This window comes from Mycteria americana, chromosome 3 (assembly GCF_035582795.1).
Source record: "Mycteria americana isolate JAX WOST 10 ecotype Jacksonville Zoo and Gardens chromosome 3, USCA_MyAme_1.0, whole genome shotgun sequence".
Classification (NCBI taxonomy): domain Eukaryota; kingdom Metazoa; phylum Chordata; class Aves; order Ciconiiformes; family Ciconiidae; genus Mycteria; species Mycteria americana.
In genome coordinates this window covers 110,767,913-110,786,961 of record NC_134367.1, presented here as the reverse complement: position 1 = coordinate 110,786,961, position 19,049 = coordinate 110,767,913, and the positions used below count along the sequence as shown (strand labels likewise).

Below are 19,049 nucleotides of genomic sequence, written 5' to 3'. Positions count from 1 at the left end.
TGAATAGGTGGCAAAAGAGTGTACTGTTGATTTTGGAAGGTGCTAAGTAAAGCTTCATGCATACCACTTGGACACTTGAAAGCCTTCAGTTTACTCCTCTTAAAGAGAAAATAAAAACAGGAAATTGCTCATTTAATGGAATTCTGGGTGCCAAACGTCTTTCCATGTCTTTGAAAAGACAGCGAGCTAAGCAAAACTCCAGCTTCTGCAAGAAATGTGAAGTTTTAGCTTCTGAAATGGGTTGGGAATTGAGGAACTGGGAATTTGTGTATCTGGAATTCTGTGACCTTTGCATGCAAATGTTAGGGAGAAGCCTTCTGCTAGCAGCTGGTCAACTTCATAAGCTGTAGCTGAAGAACTGAGGTGAGAAGCTCCATTACACCAATATAAAGATCCTGAGGGGCTTATTCTAACTTATATTAAGACCTCTTCATTTTTGGTAGAATGTTAGACTGTGAAATATTAAAGATTACTTTTCCCAAAGTCTATGATTTGAAAAACACTATTGAGGTGAATTCATTAAAAGCCTATGAGGTTTAAGCAAGTTCACTGCAGCTTTAAAACAGTAGACTTTGTATTGCTCATTTAGCCTACATGCTCTTCCCTTCTGTATCACCTTGATGGCTCTGGGGGAGAGTTTAGCCTCATAAATTTTGCTTGCTTCTCCTTGAGACACTTTGTGTGTGGATACAGATAACTTATCTGTAGGGAACAAGACGATTGGTTACAGTAATGCTAGCAACAGAGAAGACATTGCTGTTTGCCATTAAATGTTATTTTGTAGTGGTACGGTAGCCTTGGATTCCCAAACAAGGCATGGCTGGCACAGCAAAATGTGCCACTACAGGGAACTTGTGCCTGGCATGTGATGGTGTGCCCATGCCCTCTTAGGCAAAGAAGGTAGCAAGGACATTACAGTGCACAACAGACTCCACCGTGTGTTTACGGAGACCTCAGAATTTGTGTTCTTAGGCTGCAGCTTGGGCTAGCAGTGGTGCTATGACTTTTGCCTAACGTTACCTGTATTAGAGTTTACATTACCTGCGCTACGATCTCATCCTGTAGTTGCAGTGCAGGTGTACCCAAAACTGAAGTACTTTGGATTGAAAAAGCATTTGAATTATGCTTTCTATGGATGTTCAAAAGAACTTTTGAAATGGCATAATATATCTTGTGGCTCTGTTAGATAAGGTAGCATTACATGGGGCTCTGGGCATGGCTATGGTCAGCTGACACAGGCTTATTCTTACAGGGCAAGCTTGTCCCTACAGATTTCTGCCAGAGCTGTAGGAAATAGTCAGCAGATCATCAGTGGATTAACAGGTAAGGAACTGGTGAAGCTGCAGTTCAGGACACAATTGGCAAGTATATAGCAACTGGGAAGGCTATAGCATTGATCGTGGGAAAAGGCTAGCTGGTTAATCAACCCTATTTTAGAAGAGAAACCTAAGATGCAATGTTGCGGTACTATTCTGCAAAAGCCCGAAGTAGTGTGTTGTGTATCCTTCTTGGGCCTGTCTTCACTTCTTTCACAAAACGATTTAAAAAAAAGAAAAAAATCCAGTGAAGCTTGGTTTCCTGTGGCTCTTGAGGGCTTTGCAGACTCCCTGATGCCTGACAGGGATGAAACGCTTCAGACTTTAACTGCGGCACTGATTAGGATCACTCTCTAATCTGAGCCCTGTTTTTGCAGGACTTTCTTTAAAGAACTAAGCAATCTTGCGACCCTTTTCTTGATAAGCTCGAGTTAAAAGTGCCCAATAACTTAAAAAGATCACTTTGAGTGGTGAGGAGGAGTATGGCCTGATTGACCATGTCACTCAGTAAGCCTTTTTCTTCTTTCAGGAAATCTGAAATATTATGGCCAAAGACAATGAGCTGCTGTCTGTCTCCTCAACTGTTACGTGGCAAAGACATTCAACAGCTTCTGACAAGCCTAATTTTGACAGTGTGGAGCTGTTCCTGGTCTTGTGGTTACTTCCCTCACCATCTCTCTCTGGTGTAAGGATTTCTGGTACGTGTAGGAAATTATAAGGGGAGAAATCTCCTGTTTGCCTTCCAGCCTTTTGTTTGTTAACTAATATGGTGGTTCTTATTCGAATGGATTTCTGTGATGCTAGTAAAACTGCAGGCAGTCCAATGCCAGCCTTTCACTAGGTAAGGGTCCGTCTGGCAGGGTATTAGTGACATTATCATCTCTCATCCTAAGTCTAGGCAGAGGTTATTTGGGAATGATGCCTGACCGAACATCCTGCTCTGGGTAGAGGTGATGTGAAGGAAGACCTCATACACCCTGTTCACAGGACGCTTCCATTCCATTGCTATGCTACATCTCTTTCCATCTGATGTTATTGTCGGTGTGATCTGCTTAAGTTTTCATTGCAGCTCCTCCTTTTAAAAAGGAGGTGACTGGAAGACAGCAGTCTCTGCCTCTTAAACATGGCATTTCTCTCTCGGGGGCCTGAAATACCTACAGTTTGGTACAGGCTGCTCTGTCTTCTGCTGTGTTTGAAGAGGTGGCTGTCTTCCTGTTTGACTTGTTACTGCAAAAATAAACCCTGGCACTTGCCTAAGAAATGGCCAGAATGTCTCTGCAACGGGAGGCAGGTTATGGAAGAGAAACCCAGATAAACAAGTAAAGAAAACATTTGTGTGTGTGTGTGAGGGGGGGTTCAAGTCTTACTAAACCAGACAATTTCACTCGAAGCAGCAGAGGTGGAAGAAATTCTAGAGGTAAGCTTGCACCTTTTCTTTATGACTGGCGTGGGTTCAGGGAAAGTGGAAATCAGGTGGGCACTGTAGAGGATATAAGGTCCCCTGATAAACAGAGGAAGAGGCTGAATTTAAGCGCTTCTGTTTCTTCTGAGAAACCTCATTGAATGGCCTTGCTGTAAGACACTGATAACGGGAAGTACAGAACCAGAGCTGTTTCTGGCCTCTTTGTGTTTGGGTGAAGGCAGCTGGAAAGTATTTGTCCTTCAAAATAGGCTCTGTTTCTGTTCTCATTATCCGAAGCACTTAACGCTATCAGAAACTTGCATTTTTTACAGAAGTAAAAATAGGAGAAGGAACAAAAAGCTATGGCATTAATTTGCATTTCCTAAGTGTCTCACAGGAGTAGGTGTGGGAGAGACCTTACATTTTGACTCTGCCCGTGAGAGAGATGTGTGCTTGCCTGACATCAAGATCCATTGCTGTTTTCTTCTAGGACGCCGGGTTGTTTAGATTTGGGATTTCGCTTTGTCCTTTTGGAAGCATTTGATTTGACTGTTGTAAACGTTTACAAGTGTTTGAAACAGTAAGTTTACTGAATTACAACAGACTGCATGCCATAGTTGTTTGCAGACTAATGGCAGACATTGCAATAGATGCAGCTGGTGGAATAGGGAGACCCCTTTCCTACTAGGGGAACGCAAGGCAGAATGGCTAGCTCGTACAAGGGTGCTTAGCCAAAAAACTGCCTGGTGACATCCATCTGTCCTTATAGACCGACTGAGTATCACAATCTCCTGTCCTTGCAAGTGTTTGAAGACTATTATTGTAAGCACAACTACATGGTGAGTACAGAAGGAAGAAGAGGATGTTTATTACTTTTCAGGGGTGGACCTTTGCTCCAGTGCCCCGTCAAGAAGGTGGGATGCTCTGTGGGAGGTGGTGAGAACTCCGGTGCATCCCACAGACAGGGTGCAGAAACAGCCTCTCTGGCTATGCTGCTGGTGGTATTTGGCCAGCAGATCTTTCTCCCCATCCTACCTGTTTTTATTAGGTTTGGTCTGGTCTGGAAATCCATACGCAGGTATGCTTTAGTCCACACAGTGCAGCTGCCCATGCCCTCAACTAGAGCAAGTTGCTTAGGCGTCCTCAGGGCAATCTTTTTGCTTTAGGGATTAGGGGGAAAGTAAAACCTACCTTAGCTCAGTCAGCACCCACAGATGTACGTGGTGAAATGCACGCAAAAAAAGCCATAACTGCATGAATCCGTAGTGATTGCTGCACCTTCCCTACAGAATTAGCACAGTTTAAGGATTTGGGGAAGTGCCTGCTTTTGGCAATATTAGAGGGTCACTTCTAGTATCATTATACCAGCATGATGGATTAGTCATTTCAGCTCAGAAGGGATCGATGGATTGTCTGTTCCATGTCTCTCTGCTGAGGAGGGATTAGCTTAGTGATGTACTCAATAAGCCTCCATTCTTGGGATGAAGTTTCTCAGTGTGGTTTCTTATTGTAGCCGAAAGTACATGAGAGAGATATGATTTAGGTCACAAAAGTAGAACACTTAAAAAATGCCAGATTTCCGATTGATTGGGTAGCACATGGTTATCCTGTCCCTGCATATGTGCAGCCTGGGGGTGAAAGTGGTATGTGATCACAAGAGCAGGGATGGCACCATCAGCACCCTTTTATAGGTACGCATTGAACTTGTAGTTACAACCTCCATCCCACCGTTCCGAACTTTGGACTGTTTGACTTTTTAATAATTTTGTTTCTAAAGGTAATTTGGATATGAACTTTCCAATGGGCATTTAACTGGCAAAAGTAAAAGAAACTCAGATTAAGCTGACTTCTTCATGACTGGGATTTGAACTGGAAGCCCCGTTTGATGCAGTAACCATTACTACTTAAGCTCCAAAGCTGACTGATACTTAACCAGCAGCTGGAGGAAGCTTTTCATCAAAAAAGGCTCAGCAGACGTCAGACCTAGGCTTTAGAGGTTTTCATTTGATGAAAGGTCTCAGCATGGGATAGGGAACTTTTTTTCAGTTTGTATGCTGGTTCTGGGTAGGTTGCGGGGAGAGGTGTTGTTTTTGGGTTTGTTTTTTTCCCCTCCTCATGCCTGGAGTTGGTGAATTTCCTGCCCCATATAGGCCTTTGGAGGAAGAGGTGGGAAGATGGAATCTGTATTTCCCACCCAAACTGCTTGACTGACTCTCTTGCTTCCAGCCTCCTGAGTTGGGAAGGTTCCTGCTCCATGCATGTTCCCAGTCGAGGAGAGAATGCCCCATGATTCATGTGCCACATTTCTGGGAAAGGGAGGAGCAGCTGGAGGTAGCTTACTGTCTATCTCACCCCGCTTCATTTGCTCTATCTGCAAATGCTCTATCTTCATCTGCTTCATCTGCTTTATCTGCTCTATCTTACCTGCAGGTAAGCTCAGGGCTTCTGGAAACTTTGGCTGCCTGTCAAAACAAACTTGAGGCACAGAAATACAACAGCTTTTAACACTCAGTCCAGTGCAGATGTAGGACAAAAAATTCCAATGTTTGCATGAAACCAAAAATAAACACAAAAGCTATTTCCCCCATAAAACTCACTTCCAGCAGCATTGGTATTTTTATGTCACAAGGCTGAAGGAGAAGCTGGTGGAAGTCTGCCACGGGCAGGGAGAGGAAGGCAAAGGCAGAGAAGGATGCTCTGCCAGAGGTTTTGCAGTTACTTGCTGGCAGTGTTGATGCTTAGATACTGGCTCCAGGTGCCTTGGGGAAGGTGATACTCATTACTGGCTCCTTTACCTGTCTCCTTCTTTTCTACTCCTTCTCTCCCTGTTCTCTGCAGCCCTGTTGTGCTTTGTTCCTCCTTCTGCAGTCTGTGCTTTCGCCGCTTGTCATCTCCCCACACTGCCATTCGTTCCTCTCTCTCCTCCCTGCCCTGCTCCTTGCATCCCTGCTGAGTTTTCAGCAGGTGACCTTGTTCCTCCCAGCATGGCATCAGTGGCTGCGGTTCTCTGGTGCCGGGCTCAGCTCTTTGCTGCAGGCTCCTCCTCACCCCTGCCCTGCCACAGCAACGCTGGTGGCGTGGCCGTAGGGTGAACCGGCGCAGGGAGACAGAAAGGCTGTTGCTGCTCCGATTCACTGGGCTGTCACGCAAACAGCACGTGCAGCCTTGCTAGCAGGCTGCTGGGGGGGATGCAAAGAACAGCCAAGGCTTGCTTGCACTGGCAGTAAATCAGGTTTCTATCCCTGTCCCTTCTGTGCTGCCAGGGAGGGATGAAGAGCACAGACGCAAGTGAAGTGATCTTACCGTTCTCAGTTCCTGCTCTGGTGGCACAGATGCTCAGAAGAGACAGGTATGGAGAAGGCTCTGCTCATCTCTTCTGCATGGGGCTGGCACCCATGCAGCGTGGACGAGGAACTAAGCTGGAACACTAACATGTCCCTCTGCAGACACGCAGGCAACGGGCAAAAGGCACGCACTGGTCTGACAACCCTGCCAAATTTCAAGGCCCAGCTCCACAGCATTGTGTCACAAAAAATTTTTAACAACGTAATTGGACGCTTTGTTTTAAACGGGCAAAATTATATACATCCCCTGAGCCTTGTTTTCAGAAATGCCTAACCATTTCTAGATGAACTAGTTTAGAACTTAATAACCTATCCTGAAGCAGACCTCCAGCATGGAAAACTTCAACCCAACTGTTTAATGCTTGGTAAGTAAAATTATAACCAGCTGAAAAGAGAGCTGTGTATTGGAAAGTGCCGAGCAGCCTTAATTTAGGAGTCACTTTTTGCACAGACACTTCAGTTTGCCAGAAAAGACAGGAGAGCCCAGCTGCCAACAGTGTACCAGTTTGGACAGAGGAATGGAAAACTACGTTTTTGCCTTTCACTTATTGTGCTCTGATAGCTCTTCTCAGGATGCATACATACATCTGGTTTTTCGTGTCTTAAATGGATAGTTGTATAAAATCTAGCAGGGGCACATGTTTTCGTCCATCCTTTAACACTGTAAAATTAAGTGTTTACAGTATTGCCTTAGAAATGGCTTAGTTCAGTGACCTTTTCCAGCACTGACTAGCTGCCAAATAATCAGTGTTTGAAAGACTCTGGACCTGATTCTTCTCTCCTTTACACTGTTTTTTCTCTTGTTGTCAGCTGACTTCATTGGAGCTACTCATTCCCTACAGGCTTGGTCTGAGTAGAAATATATATATATATATTTCTGTATATATACAGAGCACGTATACATGTATAGAGAGGAATTTTATAGAATAGAAATGAAATCGTAGTAACTGGTGGGGTTTGGTTTTACTTGACATTGTGCACGTGTGCTGAGATTGCTAGTCTCCCGAAGGGTACTTGTAAGCACCTTTTCCCTAAAGAATACCTCTGCAGGTGTTCTTGAGCGTTTTGCGTGACTTTGCTGTTAGCTGTAAATTTTCCTATCTGCATCAGTTAGAGGACCAGACTGAAATACTTGTTATAAGAACACTAAACCTTTTCTTTTCTTTTTCTTTTTGTAGGCAGTACAAAATACGATCCTGGTTTGAGGTCCAAGAACTGGCAGCTCAGGTGAAATGCATGCTCTAACCACTCACAGCTTAGGCTTTATGCTGTAGCATTAAGTGGAAGTGCTGTCCTTTCCTACTATCAAGCTTAGTAACAGATGTGATCAGTTTTGGAACGACTGTAGCAAATCATCCCAGTTTTCCATGCTGTATGCTGCGTGCTGCACGTGTTTGTATTTGACAAGTGAGAATGATATTACCCAGCATTTTTATATAAGGTTTTAACCCAAAGACTTCAAGGTCTTTTACAAAAAAAGCTGAGAATGACTACTCACTTTTGCGTATGGATGCTCAGAGGCTTCAGATGATTCACCCGGAGTCTACACTACAGTTCTGAGGTCTTACAGCTTGTGACTCTGGGCGTGCATTGACGCTGAGTAAAAATCTTTATCCATTGATGTTGGATTGCTGGTCTGTGGTGGCAGGGAAGTGCTGCTTGGTGAAGGCACGCTGAGGATGTGTAACCTGAGGGTAACAGTCAGTAAGGTTATATTATCCCAAATATTAACTCAGTTGTGCCTTATGGCAAGGCTTCGTCTGGTGCTGAATTAAAATGACAGCAAGCGATGAATGGTGTCATTTTTCAGTCACCTTTCAGAGTGATTCCTTTTAAGTCCTCTTAGATAAACAAATTTGGTGATCTGCCATCTTCATTTCTTCCCTGCCTTTGCTCCTGTCTTTTGTCTCCATCTGTTCATCACAAGCTGAACGCTTCTCATCGTGACATCCTGCCAAACCACCATCCTCTTTCTTGAAGACCTTTTGCTCCCTGTTCTTCCCACCTATTCTGACCTTCACCAGGCTCCACCCTTCTCCAATCCCATCATATACTTTCTTTTCTTGGCCTTGGCTGCATCCTCTTTCTACTTCACAAAATCCATGTTGTTTCTTACTAGATCGAGTGGTGTTCAGAGCTCTTACTGACTCCTTTTTTTCTAGGTTGCAGGTAGGATTGGTGTGAAATGTGCCAGAGAGTCGAACAAGGGTCCTCAACAGACATTCCCCCTCTCTGTTTTGAAACTGATCCTGGAAATCCTTAAGATTAATGTAGGATCATTTCCATCGCTCCCTCAGCAAATGCAGTACTTCTGACTAGGCTGCTGCCTCTGTGCTGTGAGTGTATCTGATTACCATCCCCAGCTTACCTTTAATAAAATCCCAAGCTGCCCTGGCTGCAGCTGGTGGGGTGTGGTAGAGGTGACAAAATTCATTTACAGGAGGGGAAGCAAGCAGTGACAGGGACCCCTGCATAGAGATACCATTATTTTCCTCCCTGAGCCTAAGAAACAATTGAAAAAGAGAATGCTGCAGCTGGGCACTGCAGTGTGTATCCACAGATGGTGGATTGCCTTGCATGCTCCCTTCGATACCTTTTTTTTTATAAAGGGGTATTTTGTGCTCCTCTGATGTGGCCGGATCCCATAGACGAATGCCAGCCACTGTCAAATGTCTACTACATGTGTTGCTTCATTTGTGTGTCCATGTGGGATAAATCCAGCTTCTCTGCAAAGCACCGGTGTTCCACACATCAGCTCTATTTTAAAGATTTCTGTTGTTACGAAAATGTTGTTGTACTCCCTTCCAACGTCACCCGTGAGCTGACCCTTATGGGGTGGTCTGAATCCAGCTCAGTGCCAACTCACCTCCCGGGGCCGTCTGCATCTCACTCCCCCTTCATTAGCTTCACAGTGAGATGTGCCCATTGTAATAATCCACGTTTGGGTTTGAAAAATGTAATAATGTTTGGGTTTGAAAAACGTTAACAAAAAATGTTGATGGTTAGATGTGCCCATTGTAATAATCAATGTTTAGGTTTGAAAAATGTTACTGGCTGGGTATATACCACATGCCATCCGTTATCAACCCTGGTATTTTAATGAAGAGCTCTTTTCTGACAGCACAAGGGACTCTGGGGAAGTTTCAAGAGCTAGAAATATTGGGGAGTGAAATCTGAAGCAAAATGTGGCAGCTTGCAAATTATTTACTCCCTGGGACTTTCACTGAATCACTGCAGCCTAGAGATGTGGTCCTGCCTGCTTGCTTAGCCTTTGCCTGCTCTCCCTGCCTAACTTAGCTGAGGGGTGGGCACCCTGCCCTTTCGGGGAGAACCCTTCTCTGATAAGTGTACTAGGGCCTTAAGACAAACATATGTCCTTAAAAGCTTTTCTCCTGAAAATTCTCATTTTATTTTCCTGGTTGGTCAAAGCCGCTAACAAAGATGACTTGATTTGATTTGTCCTCGCAGAATAACCTCAGACCTCCTTCTCAAGGAGGCTGCAGTTGTAATTTATGATTAAAGTATTCCAGTATTCCTGGTTGAACTAGAGGTCCATGGGATTGCAGGGGGATGAGAGTTTGTGACTGACTTGAAGGATATATAATATCTGACTATAATCTTTGGGGTAAAATACATCTAAAAGACACTTCAAATTCTCAGGCCAAATCCCAAGTTCGTATTTGTTTCCTTCCGAAATAACTCGGGTCAGGCTCTTCCCAAAGCTGTGCTTCAGCATGGTTTATTGCAACATCAGGCTTTGGGACAGATGTTGTTATTCTCATGCTGGTTGAAGAGGTATTTATAGGAAATCTAAAACAACTTTATTTCCCCAGGGTTCCACACCGAGGATGTCAGATTCAGAGCTTTCCAAGGAAGCTGCCACCTTAAAAAAGACCAAGAGAATTCCTATTGTTCAGGTGACATAATGAGGCTGAGATGCAAACTGCAGAGGGAAGCAGTAGCTGGTATGTTTTGACTGATTCCTTTTTTCCTGATGTCATCTTTTTTTTTTCTTTTTAATAATAATATGTTCTATGAGGGAGAATAGGGGAAGATCAGCGGCCAGCTTCTGACTGGTGAAGTTGGGATGCACAGCCTGCACAGAGGGTGAACGTGACTGAATGCCTCCATCTGACAGGAACCGATTTAGACATTTTCTCCACCTCTGCAGAGGGCTGCACTGCAGTATTAAACGTCGGTGCCTGATTAGTTCTCCTCTCCCCCTTTCTCAAAGGAGGAGAGGAGGAACAAGAAGTTAATAACTGGTGGCCAGTGCATTCACTGTAGCTTTATAAGCACTGAATTGAAGTCCTTGCCCCAAAATGTGTGGGGAGGTTCTGATATAAAACCAGGTCCTCTCTGCAGACCATAAGCATTGCACTGTGGGGAGGGGGAGCCGCTATAAGCATCACCCCAACCAGAAATTCTGCTGAAGACCACAGGAACACATCTCAATCCAGCTTCATTGAACCCAGCACGTCCTCACAGACTGAGTGAATCGGCGTTTACCAGCATGGGGCTAAATTTTGTTGAAAATCCTACTTGCATCAAGTGGAGTCAGAAGAGGAGGGCAGCTGGTACAGCCCTGGAAGCGAAGAGGCCTCGGGTCTATGCCCAGTTATGCCACCAGCCTTCTCCTACGACCCCTTTCCTACAAGGTCATTTTAGTTTTTGTCCTTCAAGTTACCCCCATCTTGTGTGAAATAGGAGGGCTATGAAAGACCTAGAAGTTGTCTGTCAAAAGTACTATTTTGTCAACTAAAGAACCATGGCAACATAAAGCTACAACACAGTTTCCATCACAAGACTAACTTGAGTCAGTTACTGCCTTTGAAACATCTGTGGTGTGGCTAAAAGTAGGCTTTTCTACCAGAATTGAAGTACATTGAAGGAGTCACAAAAAATATCCCAAAATAGGGGGAGGAAAGAGGGAATAGCAGATAAGGGGGGGGAGGAACAAAAGAGTGCAACAACAGTTATGAAATGCCTCAACAGTTTCCTTGCTTTTGTTGTTGCTATTCTTTTTCCAGCCAGTCTGATGAGTTTACTGGATTCGTTGAATTGTGATATAGTGAACAGAACTACTGTTGAGACTCTCGTTGTTAAGTTTCTTAATACTAACAACATTCCTGCAAGGAATTACCTGCAGCTGGGGGTTTATACCACCGCTTGCTTCTGTAGAGACTGGAAAGCTGTAGGAGTCTTACCTGAGGGCTTTAGCCAGATGGGTACTAGTTCCTATTTTGCCTTTAATCATACATTATGCTAACTTCTACCCTCCCTGCATTCCTCCCTGTTCTAGGAATGCGTCTATCTAGAGATAGGAAACGTGGGAATAAGATCACCAGGTGATATTTTACCTGGAAAAATGCAAATACATGTCCTGGAGGGGGAAGAAGTTGCTTCTCTACGAGAGAGATTTGAGACATCTGAAATAGTTGAGATGTAGTGGGGAACATTTTGGACATGACTTTGGGCTGTGACTAGCAAAACGGGCCAGTCTGGGGCCTGCCTGTATGAAGGCAGCATGCCCTTGGACACATAACACTTGCTTGGATCTATAAACTGCACAAAGGATTTTTATTAAGGAAACACATTTCTACAGTGCTTTTCACTTGATTATGGTCGAGTGCTTTAGCAGGCTCAGAAGATGCTGGGGAACAATCAACGCGGAAGCTGTGCCGTAAATCGTGCAGCATTTATTTCTATGGAAGTCATCTTTTCTTACTCCCTTTTTATTCAGACATCAAAAGGAAAAGAACAAGACGATGAAGGCAAAGGCTGAGGCTCATGCCCAATGTTTTTCTCTGTCATTTTTGCCAAAGAAAAGAAGAAAGGAAACAAACACCATTGCATGTAAATAATCTTTTTTTTCCTCACCTACTTCTGGACACGCTTTCATTGGTTCACTGTAATTAAGCGGAAAGTACTGAAATGATTTATATGTCAGACCTAATAGACAATATTATAATTGTATCATCCTTTTAATAGATGCTGTGACTCCTGAAAGCTTTGAATCAAAACCTTTATTTCAAATGCACGCATACTTCAGCAAATTTCAGAAGTAATTGCCAGTTTCATGGTTTGTACCTGACATTATATGGAGCTAAAGCCAGGATCTGAAAGTTTGCAAAATATGGCTCCAGATATTTTAGTCAAAGGCCATCTGAGATAATGAGCAAGAAGAAAGGAAGAGCATTAATGTTTTACGGGTCAGGTGTGCAGGGGTGTGTAATATACTTGGTGCTTTTAAGATATGCCAGAAAGTCTAATGCCAAGGCCCAGGAAGGCAACCCAGCAAGCAGAGGAATTTGGATGATAAAGTATCGACAGAAATTGATGACTGCTGTAGTTACGGTTTGCATTAAGGGGAGTTTAAAGCCCCTTAAAGAGAAGTAAAGGCTCTGCAGTGCTGTTAAGCGGTTGCTGTTTGAGGGATGGACCAACGAGCAAAGTACGCTGGAGAAGGGGGACAGGTTTGCGTGCAGCCTTGAAGGAGGATGGGGAATCACTGTGGCTGCTGTACGCACATGCCAGTGCTGTGGCTGTGCCGGGATCGCTGGGCTCGTCCCGGCTGGCACCCACGCAGCCGCACGTAGTAGGTGCTGCTGTTTCGGTGCTCAACATGGGGAATTGAGGGCTGGGTTTGCAGGGGTGCAGCGAGCATCTTCTGCTCTCACACAGGCAAGTGAGAAGTATGGGTACCTGCTTGCTCTGAAAATCAGGTTTTGCTGTTCTCAGACTAGCCGTTTTTGAAAATACTGACCTTGCTGGTTTTGGTGCCTTGTCCTGGTACAGGAGTGTTTGGAGATGTTCCTGTGAAAAGGGTAATTTCTTCTTGTTTTTGTCATGTTTTATATTAAAATCTCCTCCGGCCCCTCCCTCCTCCCCTTCTCCCAAACTGTAGCCTCCTGTCTCCATAAGGAGTGTACCTGGCCTTGGCTGGTGGGTCACCTCTCCATTCACCCCTGGGACGTTAACCTGGGACGAAACTCCACTGATGCGGAGCTGATGAAAATTGTGTGGGGGACCCTGAATGAGAAGGTGCGTAAAAGTCAGTCGCCAAGGTAAAGCAAACCTTTTCAAATCCCTTTCTTGGCAGGCAAAATAGGAAGAGTCTCCGAGCGTCGCTGGTAGGGGCTGGTTCATGGTGCTGTGCTGGCTGCACCACGCAATGCTCCGGCCCCCGGCGTGACTCTCCTGAGGGCTGGTGGCACCGGCAGCAGGGACTGAGTTTGCTCACAGTAGGAAGTCAGGAATTTTGTTAGAAGGTATTTATGCACGCGAGTATCGGATATGTGATGCAGCAGCTGAGTCTCACGGTGTGAAGCCTGCATCACCCGTCGCCTCGATGAAATAAGCCCGGGGTGGAAGGACCGCTCCCCCCACCATCACAGCTGATAGCAGCTCTCTGTTCCCGTGTAATGGGCCGTCTCCCTCGCGTAATGAACAACCTTTGGAGGACTGTGGAAGTAGAAATGCTAGGGGGTAACTAGGCCTCTTGACTGAACCTTCACCCTGTCTCCTGAAACAGTAATCACTGGGTAACCTGCGTGATAAACTAGATCCCGTACCGGAGAAAGCAGAATCCAGACTGGCCGTGAGTGGTCCTGTAGCCTTGTGTGTGTAACAGAGGTGTACAACTTGTACCCCGTTATCTGTCTTTTATATTCTCTCAGAGATGCTATGCAAACCTCTATCTACCCGGCAAGCACAGTGTTCACATCAGCAGAGCCTGTTTCTCTGCTTCTCAGTCTTCTATCGTAAATAAGCGGCTGCTCTTCTGACCTGACCCACATTTGCACTCTGGTTATTCCACGATGGGATGGAGGAGTGAGCAGCTCGCACTGTGTGTGAACAACGTTGTCTACATCTTCAGACACCTGAGATATGATGCTCTGTAGTGGGGCTGTTGGTGTCAGAGACGGGGCTTGTGCCCACTGTTTTCGAATACCTGTGAGGCTGTGCTTTGGAAGTGGGGCATTTCGCCGACTTACACGTACTGTGAGGAGAAGGCTCATTTAATCGTATGCTGAGGGAGTGGCAGCGCTGCAGGGAAAGGCCGAGAAGGCCTGAGCTGGATGCTGTAGCCTGGAAAGACAACGAACGGTGGCACTGGACCAGACCCAGTTTTCTGAGGTTACCGTTGGATGCTCATCTTTCTCTCCATCGTTATTCCAGTTTAGCAAATATTCCCCTCACAGAAGTCAGGGTTGCTTTACCACAAGAGAAACACAACTTGTATGAGAAGACGTACAATTTATTTTTAGTCTACTTAAAAGCTTTAACAGTCTGCTCAAAGAGTCCTCATCAATACACTTACAATGATGCTAACAATGGTAAACGATATTATCTAAATATTAGAGAGAAAAGGGATAAAAGAAAGAAAACCCTTAACATACCAGTGTCAAAGCTAATACACATACAGCGCTTTAGCCGCTGCAGCTTTCCCCAGGTAATGCTCACCCCTCCGCCGCCCGGGCACCAGCTGCGGAGGTGCCGGCTGTCCCCAGGAGAAGGTGGGGGGCTGCAGGTATCAGACCCACCGCGTCCTTCCCCCCCAGCAGTGCGATGCCAATGGTGGGGCTGCTCCCTCTGCCTGCCTCGCCGGGGTGCTGGTAGTGGGGTTTCTGCCTCCTCCTCTGCTAGAGTCCACGGGGGCTCTGTCTCTAAGGCTCTCCCCGCCGTGCCCCTCAGTCCCCAGAGCTGCGGACATCCGCACCGACCCTCCAGGCAGAGCTGTGCACACCTTGCAGACCTGTTCCTCACCCTCCTTGCTGCCGGAGCGCGGTGTGTCCCAGCCCCAAGGCCATGTTCCTCCATTGATGCAGCAGTTGCCTACGGGGGAGTAGTTCGTAGCTCCGGGGCTGCCGGTATCGCCCCGTGCCAGAGGTTTCAAGGCCCCGCTGCTCTCCCCTGCCCGCACCCCCACGCTGTGTTTTTCCTCCCGGCTCAGGGACCGATCGCTGTGCCCGCAGCTGCTCCTGCTGTGCTGCAGAAATACAGCCAAGCCGTGCTGCTGGAGGCCTTTCGGCACCCCTTGGATCAGGCGAAGCAAAACCTGAGCGCAGACGGGTGAGGGCCCTGGGTCATTAGCTAGGTGCTGTTACAGCTACAGAGCTCACGTGAAGCTCCCCACATGGGAAGTCCCAACCAAAGCAAGGTTGGCGAACCTCTACGTTAGGTTTTGCAGTATTAGCACACAGCCTGTGGCCTGTTTCTGGCAGTGGGCAGACCATATTTCGTGGCCTATAGCCATACAGACCCCCTTCTGATAGTCCATGGACATAAGCTGTCACACACGAGTCCAGCAAGGACGTTGCAAACCCTTCTGTGGCTCAAGGCTCCTTGCCAGGACCGAGCAATCGATCTTCTTGGAGGCGTTTGCTTTTTCCTATCTGGTCTTGCCTCGTGTGGGTTTGAGGGTGCCCTGGAGGTCTTGGCTTTGGTGTATAGCTGCCACTTGGTTTACTTAATATTTGGTTTTATAGCCAGGATAATTTGCACAACTAACCAAACTCTTACAATATTCAGGATTACGCTTCTAGGCTGTACAGCCTTGTTAAAAATTTCAGAAGCTGATGGGAGTCCCGCCGAGGAGGGATTTACACCAAGAATGATGCTCGGCACCTTTTATTGCAGTTGTAGTAAGAACAACTTGCTCACTCTTGTCATGTAACGCAAACCTTGCTTTGGTGGCTTGTTCTACTGCCTGGGGGACTACAAATGTTACAACTGGATGCTCTGTTATCTGCAACAACAGCTCAAAACCTAAACCAAATGTTACTAGGCTTCATTTAGTACGCAGTTAAAAAGTTTCTAGTAATTTTAGTGTCACTTCTAAAAGCATTGCGTAATTAAAATCATACCATTAAAGTTATGTTACACGCACATGTGTTATCAGCCAACTTAGAGATGCAGAGGTGATTTCTGGATGCTGGGTATACACACAAACACAGCTGGATTCCACGTAAGTGATTACAGAGCCACTAGAAACCAAAGGATACAGTTCATATTCACATCTGGCTAACCTCTGTTCTAAACTGATTGAAAACTGCTATCTTCTCATATGCAATTTGGACGTGTAAGTGCCTCCCGCTTGCTGGTGTCCTTCCAGAGAGGCGGCTGGGAGCTGCCCATCATCGCTGGCATACAGCTCTCATCTCAGAAACCCTCCTGCTCTAAATTTCTGAAATCGCCTCACCATCTCCCCCATAACAAAATAAAATTTTTCATCAGACCAATACATGATTACATATCGTACACGTATGTAGTGTGTTGATATCCCCGGCACTGGGGAACCTTTAGTTTTCTACCCATCCCAGCACCATCAACTTACACATAGGTGCTCTAAATTATACTCGAAACCACACTATGCAGTTTTCTTAATGTAAAGCTACACAAATGGTATATTTTTTAAAATATAACTTATCCTACCAGAAATATCTACACTTGATTTGTTCATCTTTCTTTTTGTAGTACTCAAAATACTATTGTGCAGTACCCAAAATACTGTAATGTGTTGTAGATACAACTACATGTTTTCAGTGTTACATATACGGGCATCGCATCTTATGCTGGTGACCTATTAATCACAGTCGCTATCAATAACAGGAGGTATGTCCATCCTCATCAAGGGAAACAGGGTTTCTCTTGTTTGGAGACGGTGACCCCTTTAAAGTAGATCCATTTTTTTCCTTGTCTCCACGGTTTGCTTTCTTTTCTCTTGTTTGAACTTCAGCAACAGTAACTGATCTAAAAAAAAGATTATATTTTTCCCTTCATCTATGCATATATGATAATAAAGCAAAATAAAAGCAGGGAAAAAAATGCTAAGCAACATACAATTAATAATATCCATAATTTGGAATGCCTACTTATTCTTCTGTGCTACCTATGGGAGACAAAAATAGCAAAGATTGTTATTAACAGTTATCTTAGTTAACCAAGGTAGATCATTTACACCCATAGGACTTTTTGATGATATTAAGGATCTAACAAACTGCATCTTTGTATATTCTTATACAATTTTTTAGCTTACGTTCTTAAGCTGCTGCTCACCATTCCTCCATCGTATTTGTTTTTCGTTGGTTCTGTCTCTTCTCTGTAACAGAAGAACTTTATATTTTAATTAAAGTCTATTACATTAATGCATATTCTTTAGCATGATCAGTCTTTTCTTTTTTTTTAATTTTACTTTTTCTTCACTGTAAGAAAAAACGTTGGTGTTACACATCAACTAGAATATGTATTATACACTTAACTTTTTGCTTTCAAAGTGAACTTTGTCCCAAGTCAATTAGAAAATTTTAGCATTAATTACCCTCCCCTCAACCCTTTATATATACATGCTTAATCTGCCATTTTTCCAGCTTCTAATTTTTTATGTATTGGTAGCACTTAGTTAGCATTCCTCTGTTTCAATCCTTTTTTCCATTTTTTGTATACCGCTCCTAATTTCTTTCCTGCACATACTTCCACATGCTTATGTGAAAACACATATTGAATTTAACAATAGTAATGCTAAGTGCGAACTGCTTCATTTGTGTTGGTATCTTCTGCATTTGCCCTGCTCGTACCTCTTGATTTTGCTGCTTTACCTCTGATAACAGGCAGGTATTCTTTTTGAAAATGGTGCTTTTTTTTTTTTTCTTTTTTTATAAAAGTCCAAACCCTTCTGGATAGCCTACAGAAAAGCCGGAAAGAAGGTGCTGTTCTTTTCTCCTTGCTTCACCCCCAGGGTTTATAGCGTGCTCGGGACTCCTATAACCTTCCTTGCACAGCCCTTCATACCTATAGCTCCTTCTCACTCCCGCTGCTGCACATCGCTGCTGGCAAACGCTGCAGCCCAGCTGGGATCACAGCCTGGACTCACTCCAGTGTTTTATCAGCCCTTAAAGCCTTCTGCTTTTTTCCCAAAACAGCCTCTGCTAGCTTGGCCTGAGCAGCGTTTGGTATCCCTGCCCCGACCCCTTGCAGCAAAACAGGCACCAGGGCGGCTGTGGCAGAGCTAAGGCAGCCTCTGCTCACCGCAGCCCTGGCTGCTCTTGCTGGAAAAGTCAACTTCTCCCTCTTTGTTTCTCTCGTAAAAATAAGCAAACAAAAAACCCCTTAACGCTTCCCTCCTCCTGCGTTTCCTCCATCAGAGGAGCCTTCTTAATTTGCATTGCCCACAGCCTGCACCCACCCCGTGCCCCAGCTTTTCGTGCGACACGGGCGATGCCTCGTGGGCTCTGCTCCCGATCCCCCCGTGCCGCCAGCGCGGGGCCTTCCCCAGTGGTCCGCTTCTGCTCTGACCACAAGCCCGGGGAAGGGGGGGACCAGCTGCCCTAGACTATGACGGGAAGGGCAGGGGCCTCGGGCCCGCTTCCCTCTCTTCTCCCACTGATCTGCAGCAGGCGATCCAGCAAAACCCTGGTGGGAGCGTTATCCCAGCGGGCCATATCCTCCCCGTGCTTCCGAAGCTGCCTCCATATGTCCACTCGCATCGTGCTTAACTCCCTCCTGGCCACGGTGCTTTGTGCCGCGACGGGGGGAGCTGCGCCGTGCTGCCACTGCCTCTTGCCCTGCCACCTTCCTTTCCTCCCTTTCCCCAGGGAGGGCATCTGGGGGGTCGCACCGGCGGAGGCAGCCGTCTGCAGCACCTCTGAGTCCCTCTCCTCCCTGGGGTTTTCCCTTCCTCTGCTGCCCCTTCCTCCCCCGCAGCCCCCTCCATCCTCCCTTGCCCAAGCTCTCCCTGCCGACTGCTTGCTCCTTCCCCGGGCGCTCCCCGGTTTGAGTTGGTGTGGAGCCGGCTCAGCAGGAGCTGTTTCCCCCCCGATTATCTGATCTGCCTGTGGCTGCCCATTTCCCCAGCTTCTCCCCTCTGCTCCTCCACCTTCCCTTTTCACAGCCACCTGAGCACTGGTAAGCGAAACGGGGTTTGCTTTACACCTTTCCGGCATCTCAAAAACTAGCGCACGTGGGCTCGCAGGCTTGCAGTCCTCT

The 19,049-nt window shown here is 45.8% G+C and overlaps 1 long non-coding RNA gene across 1 annotated transcript; it reads left to right on the top strand.

The window, feature by feature from the left end:
* The first annotated feature begins 5,148 nt into the window (after positions 1-5,148).
* LOC142407275 (uncharacterized) lies at positions 5,149-13,844 on the top strand. The gene is made up of 7 exons (XR_012774876.1): positions 5,149-6,427; positions 7,241-7,289; positions 8,225-8,398; positions 9,896-10,027; positions 10,415-10,720; positions 11,806-11,918; positions 12,970-13,844. It is a non-coding gene; the product is annotated as an uncharacterized LOC142407275 (long non-coding RNA).
* The last annotated feature ends 5,205 nt before the right edge of the window (positions 13,845-19,049 follow it).